Source organism: Cornus florida, unplaced genomic scaffold (genome assembly GCF_030987335.1).
Source record: "Cornus florida cultivar Cherokee Brave unplaced genomic scaffold, ASM3098733v1 CherokeeBrave_3.0.0_Hap2_Chr04, whole genome shotgun sequence".
NCBI classification, from domain to species: Eukaryota; Viridiplantae; Streptophyta; class Magnoliopsida; order Cornales; family Cornaceae; genus Cornus; species Cornus florida.
Genome location: NW_026775574.1, coordinates 64643336 through 64651798, shown reverse-complemented (window position 1 = coordinate 64651798; position 8463 = coordinate 64643336).

Genomic DNA, 8463 nt, shown 5'->3' with positions numbered 1-8463 from the left:
TTATAATTGTTAATATTATAAATAATAATATTATTTACTATAGTCATATATATATATATATATATATAAAAATTTATGGGACGTGCATAATTGGCTTAGATTTATATATATAAATATATATGTTTATGTATTATTATTTTCCTTAATTCTTTTCTTTTTCATTAAGTTAACACGTTGGATTAGAAGAAGGATTAGGGTTAATATGTAGTGTGTATATATATATAATTGTGTTGTCTGCCAAAGGGTTGATAAAACCCTATTCACTTTATGTGGAGGCAGAGAGAATACAGAGAGTTTTGGAGAGAAAACTGAGAGAGAGGAAGAGGGAGTTCGGCCAAGGATTTAAGGCCGAACCAAAAGAGGAAGAAGGGAGGTTACTCATGGGTCTAGCACAGAGCAGCAGAGAGGTTCGACGGCAATCAACGGTCGCTGAAGAACAAAGTTTAATCTAGGAAGAAGAAGGAGTTGAGTTTTATTCAAAACCCGTAAGGCAAGTTTTATTTCTATTTCTTTCCCTTTGGTCTGTGTTCTATACATACCTAGGACAATTCCAGGATCATTAATCAGTAAAATTAATCATGTATGCATGCTTAAAAGATGAATTACAATATATTACTTGTATGTGTATATGTTTGAGTTTGGTTGAATTATATTGCATGATTCTTGAATATTTTGTTTAAATTATACATAAGAGGTCGAATAATGTTTAGGGTTATTTTGGACTTAATACAGTACCATTAGGACCCTTAATGGAGGGGGACAAAGTCGCTGGAGTCAGAGAAAATGATCAGCCACAGAGGTTTGGTCGACTGGTTTGGTGTTTTGGTCGACCGAAGTAGCTCAGCAGTGAGGAGTAGAGATCGTATTTCGGCTGACGGGACTGGGTATTTTGGTCAACTGAAATAGTTGTATCGGTAGCCGGTTTGGTACTTCAGTCAGCCGGTTTGGCACTGGGATGGGTTTTGATTCTATTTTGGATTTTGGGATTTTCTAAGGTTGCTTATATTGTAATGTGGATTTTAAATGACTACGATGTCTATGTTAAATACCCACAATGCATAATCTATATTAATATGCTAAGGAATTGAACAATATGAAAATTTAATTAAATTTGCACTTTGTTAGTGGATGTTTTAATTGCTGAAAATTATTCTAGCAATGTAAATGGGTGTTGGATGATTTTTATCATATAACAGCAGTATAATATAATCATTGATTATGTCTGGTTTTGTTATGCTATAGATTAATCGGTATGAAATTTTAAATTGAATTTGCATATTGATGATGGAGGATTTAATTGCGTAAAACTATTATAGCAAGTTAAATGAAGGTTATATGATTTTAATCATATATTGGCTGCATAATGTGATCATGAATATATCTGATTTCTATTATGTTTATTTCTGGAGTTATTTGATGTGATATTATAACTGTTTACATCATTTATTGGATTGTATGGTTTAATGCATCGGTATGGGATGGTGACATTCTAGGGACAGATTAACTTATCAGTTAAGTCCTACCTATTTGGTATAAGGGATTGATTAACCAAAAGAATGTTAAGTCCTACCTATATTCAAGTCAGATCAGCTGAACAAGTTGAATGACTTATAGAGGATTAATTATCGAGGATTAATTATAGAAGATTACTTATAGTTGGATAGGATTGATTATATATATACGATTATGATGCCATGATATGAGCTTAAGTCTTAGGATCATGGTTAGGTTGCGTATATTGCCAGGAATGTGTAGCTGGATATAGTGGTTTGTTATGTGCCCTGGTAGGTCTAGGTACTCATGCCTACTATATGTGTGTTTTGCATGTTGCCTACTATTCTGGTTGAGGTCGCCCTATAGTCCAGTGAGGTTCCTTAGTGTGTATATATATGTAATGCCCCTAGTTTTAAAAAGGATATTATTGAAATTTATAATTGAAATTTAATTTTATTTCTTGTGCATTTTAATGGAATATGTGGCTGTGTGCTTATGTGGTAAATTAATGATTATATGAAATTATTTATGATGTGTTTGTTTAATTGATTTACCTGTTTTAAATTGAAGTTCTATGTTTAAATTGATTTAATTGTTTAATTAAAATTAAATATTTTTTTTTATGTCAAGGAGTTGGGCTTGATAGTAGTAATGGACCAACGGTTTTGGGTCTTAGGAACTACTTGGATAGGAAGATGATGGGTACAGTTAATACCCATGGAAGGCTATACATATATATATATAAGTATATATAAGCATATAGGTATATAGGGTTAATTTAATTATTCAGATTTATTAATAATTAAATTTGTACTGTTTTCAATAATAATAGTATTAGGGTTTTGTATTTTTCACAGGATAGCTGACTTTGTTAATTCAATTGGTCTAGTTTTTCTTTTTCTTCTCATAATATAATAAAAATTAGGTTAAAGTAAGTTGTCTACAAATACAACAGTATACGTCTGTCTAGGGTTGAAAACCCTATTCACGAACAGTGAGGGACTTCAGAGAGAACTAGTTAGTGTTTCGGCCGTAGATTAAAGTTCAGACCAAGGAAAGAAGGAAGGAGTGTTGTTTGTGGTTGGAACCAAGGGCAACAGAGGAGTTGAGAACAATAGGAATTGCAGGAAACATTTTAGAAGATGATGGTGAAAGGTTTCAAACTGAGACCTAAAGGCAAGTTCTATTTCTTGCTCTTTTCCTTTGACCTGTGCTCTGTGCATGCTTAGATAACCTCCAGGACTAAATCATATTTTAAAACAGAACTTGTATGTTTATTAATTCAGGGTTTCAACTGTATTGTCTTCTATGAATTAAAATTGTTTATCACATAAATTGTTTTGTTTTATGTACTCTGAATTGTTGTTGACGGAGCATACTGTGTTTTTAATTGTTCTGGAATAAATTTAAGCATAAATTGAACTCCTAAGAACCTTATTAAAAAGTTACAGAGGTGGTTATACTTGCCGAAGATGAGGACGAAGGAGTAGAATAAGAGGAAACTGGTTCAGAGCTCTCAGAGGGGAAGAGAGCCGGCTCCATGAAGGTGGGAGCCGGCTCCCTCAACTGAAGAGCCGGCTCCAGGTGATGGGGAGCCGGCTCACCTATGTGTAGAGCCTGTTCCAAGATTTAAGGAGCCGGCTCCAAGGGTAGATTGAGCCTGCTCTCAATTCTTGTGAGCAGGCTCTCTTGTTTTAGTGCGTACTGAAGTTAATTTTGGCACTGTTTGGATAAATTTGGGATTCCTGAACTGTTTTGGGATATTAGTGAGGGTTCTAAATATTAATTCTGGGTGTATTAAAACCTTATGATGCATAATTTTTATTTATATGCTATAGATTTGAATAGTGTGGAAGTTTAAACAAGTTTGCATGCTGTTAACGGATAGAGAGGATTTAATTGCTTAAACTAATTTTAGCAATTCAAATAACTGGGACATGATTTTTAAATCTGCATTGGATGCATAATAGTGTCATATACTTATTAGATTATTATGCTTATTCTAGACTTTAATTGATGAACCATTAAATACTATTCTATCAATTACATGAATGTTATTCTGGACTTTAGTTGATGAACCATTAAATAATGTTCTATTAATTACATGGACGTTATTCTGGATTTTAATTAATGAACCATTAAATTCTGTTTCTATCAACTATATTGATTTTGTGAATTTTATTTGATGTACTATTTTAAGTGTTGCATCATTTATGAATCATGTGCATTATATGCACTGGTATGTGACAGTGGCATATTAGGGATGGATTAGATCAAAATGCTAATTCCTACCTATTCATACATACGGAATGGATTAACTAAAACAGTTATATCCTACATAGATTCATGTCTTGTCAACTAAAACAGTTGAACGATATGTTGGATGTTTGTTTTATTTTCTGTATTAGGAAGGATTATATATATATATGATTATGGTACCATGATATGAGCTTGAGTCTTACGATCATGGTTAGGGTGCGTATATCACTAGGATGAGTAACTAGACATAGTTAATATTCCTTGGTAGGTCTAGGTATACATGGGCCATTGTAAAGTGGGATTTACATGTTACCTTCTATTCAGGTTGAGACAGACTTATGGATTAGCGAGCGTCTTATAGTGTGTATTTATACATATATGGACTACTTAGCTATTGTTGGAATTGTCTAGGATGTATCTGCGTATCAGGTCTCTACTTAGATTGTAGTTAGAGTATAACTTGTTTGTGAGCCTGATCCACTATCATTTTTCAGGTATTCATCGGGGGTAGAGATTGTTCATGTTGAGCAGGGATCATCTACTTCATTCTTCCGGATCGTCTACTTATGAGTTTCTCTTTGTGATTTCTGTATCTAGTGGTTAACCCTGAGCTATTCAATTTTCGTTTTTCTAGGGGTCCACATAGTATTGATTCCCAAGTTGTATTTTATTGGAGGAATAATTGTATCAGAGATAATAGTTTATTGATGAAAGTTATTCTGAGGATTAGTTATTGGTTTATCATTTCAGTTTCTTTTCAGCGTTTTATTTATTCTTATTAATCATATTGATATTCTGTGTTTGATTATTGCCGATTTGTATTTGATATCCTCGAGTATTCAGGCATGGGCGTGGCCAACCCGCATCCGAAAGTTTGGGGGTATGATAGTTGGTATCAGAGCACTCCAGGTTTAAGTGTCCTTACGAGTGTCTTTCGTTATATGATTTCCGCGTTGAATCTTTTAAAACTTAGAGCCTATATTAAGATTCGTTGTACTCTATTTACGGTTCATTAGGAGGAACAAATATCAATTATATTCCGTAGTTACAGAATGGTTGACACTGGGAGGAAGATTGGGTCCAAGGCGAAAGCGATAAAGACCCAAAGGAGTAAAGGAGTACGTTATCGATTTCTTTGCTAGAAGGCAGAATTAGGAATCGAAGGTCTAGTTCCGGTTGGCGCTACTTTAAGGTATAAGCCAAGGAAAGATTAAGGTGTATGTGTTAGGTCACCGCATATCGGGGACAACATAACTTCAGTTAATCTCTACAAGGAGACAAGTGAGGAGTAAGAGTCCGAAGGGGATCTTAATGGAGGAGATTTCAGTGTATCCAAGGAAAGGATACTAAATCTTGAAGATGAATTATTGCACAAGGGTGATCTTATTCGCTAATAGTATAGTGAATGATACTAGTAGAGTTGGTGAGGATCAATCTACATATAGTTAAGTTTTCGAATTATCTTTTAAAAGAGACATATATATGTACTCTTTTGGAGTTTGGGGATTTGATGGAGTTCTTGTCAGAACGAAACGTGTGATTTTATATCACGTCCAGGAAAGTATTGGTATTAGGTTGTGACGTTCTAAGTTGCTTTATAAAGCCACGTTAGACGGTTTACATTCTGTGCATGAGGAGGATGAGGGTTAAGCCTTTGGTAGTTGCTTAGGTAGATGGATGTTACTTTTAAGCTTTGTTTAAATGATGTGTTTCGAGGTTTGATGAGTACTTATGAAACTATAAGGGAAATGGTGAACCAATCTGGAAAGGTTGATTCCAAAGGAGACTTTCTTTTCTAGAAAAAACGATGTCTTAAGTAGGATTATATTTTGTTTTATTGTGTGTATCATACGTGTTTTATTTTTGTTGATTATTTAGGATTGGGAATATAGTTTAGTTGGGGACACAAGTATGTGATCAGCCAACTATTAGCGCTATTTACGCTAGGATTGCGAGCATGTGGTCATTGGATTTGGTAGATATACATAATTCTAGTCAAACTATTAGACCTAGACATGCGTAATCATGGTACGTTAATTGAGATGGGATAGTTAAACGATCATTACAAGTCAAATAAGCTAGTACGATTAGTTTGATATACTTTAACGCCACAATGATTTGTCGAAGGTGCTGACTTTACTAAATATCTTCTTGCGAATTCCAGAAGTTGTCACCAAGTCTGAAGTAGTTCAGGTACGTATTGGAATAACACCGACTAAGGATAGTAGACGGACTAAATCTTCATCAATCTATTCTTAACCAGGACACTATTCATGAGTGTGTTATTTGGAGGGGTTGCCGGTGTTGTAATTGGAGGAGGAACCAAAGTCTCTATATTGTAAAATATGAATTTTTTTTTTTTAGGTCACAGTTCGCAACAAATAGTTGTTGCTAAGAAATTGATGACTATTTGGAGGATGAAAAGATTCCATATTCTTTTGAAGTTAGACAGGAAGTCTAAAAGACACTTACTTGTGTTAAAGAAGCAGGGTGCGTTAAAGAAGTGAAGGTGAGACCAAACACCTATATAAGGAAGAGGTGCACAGTACGTGTGGAAAAGTCATAGCTAGTTGACTTTCGATGAATAAAATTACCAGTTAATTTTCATTATCGGTAAGTTTATCACAGATCAAAGGTATATGGGTTAAGTTGCATAGCTAGCGTTTGAAGATGCTCCAACTTAAATGGTCGTCGTCCTACCATAAGATCTTCATTATCCCCATCCTACAATTAATGTTGGCTGCTCCAACTTAAATGGTACATCGTCCACTACCGGATCTGCTGCTCTACAGCTACTACTGCGTGGTCCTACAGTCTGGTGATAATAGCATTATAGTTCTTATCCCAATCCTTCTTCTCAAAGATACCTGATCCTCTCTCAGGGTGCTCCCGTGGCTGGAAAGGGTAACGCTGATCTCGGAGAATCTGGGTGTTGAGATGGCCAAATAGGAGGGACTTGGGCCGCCTGGGCCGGTCCCCGCTGATATAGTAATCATATAACTTCCTCATCACGCACCAGATAAGAGAAGGGATAGAAAGCCAATGCCCTGAGTAGAAAGCATATAGGGCTGTAAGAAGGTCACCGCGCCTCTAGATCTTGTGGCAGGCCATAAAGACGTTTCAGTAAAGCACCGAATCGAAGAACCATAAATCATTTAGGAGATATGTTCGGGTGGCGAAAGTTTCACCAGCGGCATGATGGCCTGTAAGAAGGACGGCCATATCAGCATATGAATGCCTGTAGAGAGTAGGATAGGCCTCCTATAGCTCGGGAGGGCAGAGATGGGGACACCGGCAGGATGTGGATAATGTATCCATCGTGATAGAAATTGGATAGCCATCGATGGAAGTCCACAGCTCCTCCGAGTTACGCGGGGCAAGTCGGAGGTTCTGGTAGAACATCTGGACAAGCCTCGGGTATACCGGGAAAGTGACAGGGGTCAGAATAGCTGCAAAGCCCCTACGAATGATATCGTCGTATGCCGATCGGGTCAGCATCGATCGGGAGAAAAGTTTGTGTCAAAGAAGGACTCATGCGCCACCTGCAGGCGTGAGTATCTCGGCAATGGCCGATTGATATCAAGATTTGGCTGAGCTGGTGGAGGAGATGGAGATGGTGTAAACGCAGCCTGAGCCTGAGAAAGAGATAGAGAATGCTCAACCTCAGCAGCATGAGAAGGTGACTGAGGTGGAGTAGGCTCATGGGAGGGCTCTGCTGGCACCTCTGTCCCCTGCCGGACTCTCCTCGGAGTGTCATCGGGACTCGGATCCTGGACATGAGACGAACCAGCCTCGTCGCCTGGTCTGCGTCTGTCTCCACTGTGGTAGTGTCCACGCGCTACAGTTTTAACTCGAACCATAGTCTGCAAATAGAAATTCAAATGGGAGTCAGTGCCAGAATAAATAATTGAAAGCACAAAATAGAAACATGCATGTCAAATAAGATAGACAAAACAGATATGACATAAATCTATGTAAGTGACAGGATGTGTAGCATGCTAAATAGTATAAGTATGAAAATGCATCCAATGTGGAATATCACAGGCATTGGGCATATAAGATAGCATGACACAAGATAGAATGAATGAAGTGTGTGAATATGAGATCTATGAAGTTCGATTGATCACAAAAAATGTGAGATCGATCTAACAAAAGGAACTTCGATCAATCGAAAATAGGTGAGATCGATCGAACTCTGCGAAGAATGGGGACAGTCACAGATCTGTGACGTGGATGGCACGGGGGCCTCATAAATGGGTTTGTGGGGCCCTCAACACAGCAAATCATCATATTGGGCCACTTGGTTTGGCCCTTGACGTCAAAATCAAGTCAAAACTACAAAATATATAACTATATATATCATATATATACACACATATATATATAAAGCTTGAAGCTGGCAACAATGAAGGTTACTCATCATCAAACATCCTAAATCTAACATTTAGAGCATGTATAAATCAAATCAAAGCTTTAAAGCACAAGAGGAGGCTCGGATTTTACCTCAAGCCGCGAGAGAAGATGAGATAAGGATGGAGATGAAGATGAGGGAGAGTTTCGCGAAGAGGGATCTCTCAAAATAATATTGTATTGGGTTTAAAAAACACCCCCGAACCAGTTCGATCGATCAAACTGAAATTTCAGATTGATCAAACTTGGATCGATCTTAACTTTGATTTTTGGAATTTTAAATTTTTTTTATAATTTTAA